The sequence below is a fragment of the Arachis stenosperma genome, chromosome 7 (assembly GCF_014773155.1).
Source record: "Arachis stenosperma cultivar V10309 chromosome 7, arast.V10309.gnm1.PFL2, whole genome shotgun sequence".
Classification (NCBI taxonomy): domain Eukaryota; kingdom Viridiplantae; phylum Streptophyta; class Magnoliopsida; order Fabales; family Fabaceae; genus Arachis; species Arachis stenosperma.
In genome coordinates, this window is record NC_080383.1 from 66,755,238 (window position 1) to 66,756,318 (window position 1,081).

Below are 1,081 nucleotides of genomic sequence, written 5' to 3' on the forward strand. Positions count from 1 at the left end.
AGGGATAGAGTGAGATGCCAAAACTATTCAGAGGCAAAAAGATAAAAGCCCCGCTCATCTAATTAATACTGATCTTCATAGATGTTTTTGGAGTCATTGCATATTCTCTTCTTTTTATCCTATTTGATCTTCAGTTGCTTGGGACAAGCAACAATTAAGTTTGGTGTTGTGATGAGCGGATAATTTGTATGCTTTTTGGCATTGTTTTTAGTATATTTTTAGTATGATTTAGTTAGTTTTATTATATTTTATTAGTTTTTAGTTAAATTTCACTTTTCTGGACTTTACTATGAGTTTGTGTATTTTTTCTGTGATTTCAGGTATTTTCTGGCTGAAATTGAGGGACCTGAGCAAAAATCTGATCCAGAGACTCAAAGGACTGCAGATGCTGTTGGATTCTGACCTCCCTGCACTCGAAGTGGATTTTCTGGAGCTACAGAAGCCCAATTGGCGCGCTCTCAACGGCGTTGGAAAGTAGACATCCTGGGCTTTCCAGCAATATATAATAGTCCATACTTTGCCCAAGATTTGATGGCCCAAACCGGCGTTCAAAGTCACCTCAAGAAATTCAGCGATTAACGCCGGAACTGGCACCTAATTGGGAGTTAAACGCCCAAACTGGCACTAAAGCTGGCGTTTAACTCCAGGAGAGTCTCTACACGAAATTTCTTCATTGCTCAGCCCAAGCACCACCAAGTGGGCCCGGAAGTGGATTTTATGTCATTTACTCATCTATGTACTAGTCTTCTATAAGTAGACCTTTTACTATTGTATTGGAGAGCTTTTGATCATGTTTTATGATTGAACCCTCTTGGGAGGCTGGCCATTCGGCCATGCCTAGACTTGTCTTATGTATTTTCAACGGTGGAGTTTCTACACACCATAGATTAAGGTGTGGAGCTCTGCTGTACCTCGAGTATTAATGCAATTACTATGTTCTTCCATTCAATTCCGCTTGTTCTTTTACCAAGATATCACTTGTTCTTCAACATGATGAAGGTGATGATTGACGCCCATCACCATTCTCACCCATGAACAAGGTGACTGACAACCATTCTTGTTCTACAAGCATCTGAGGCTT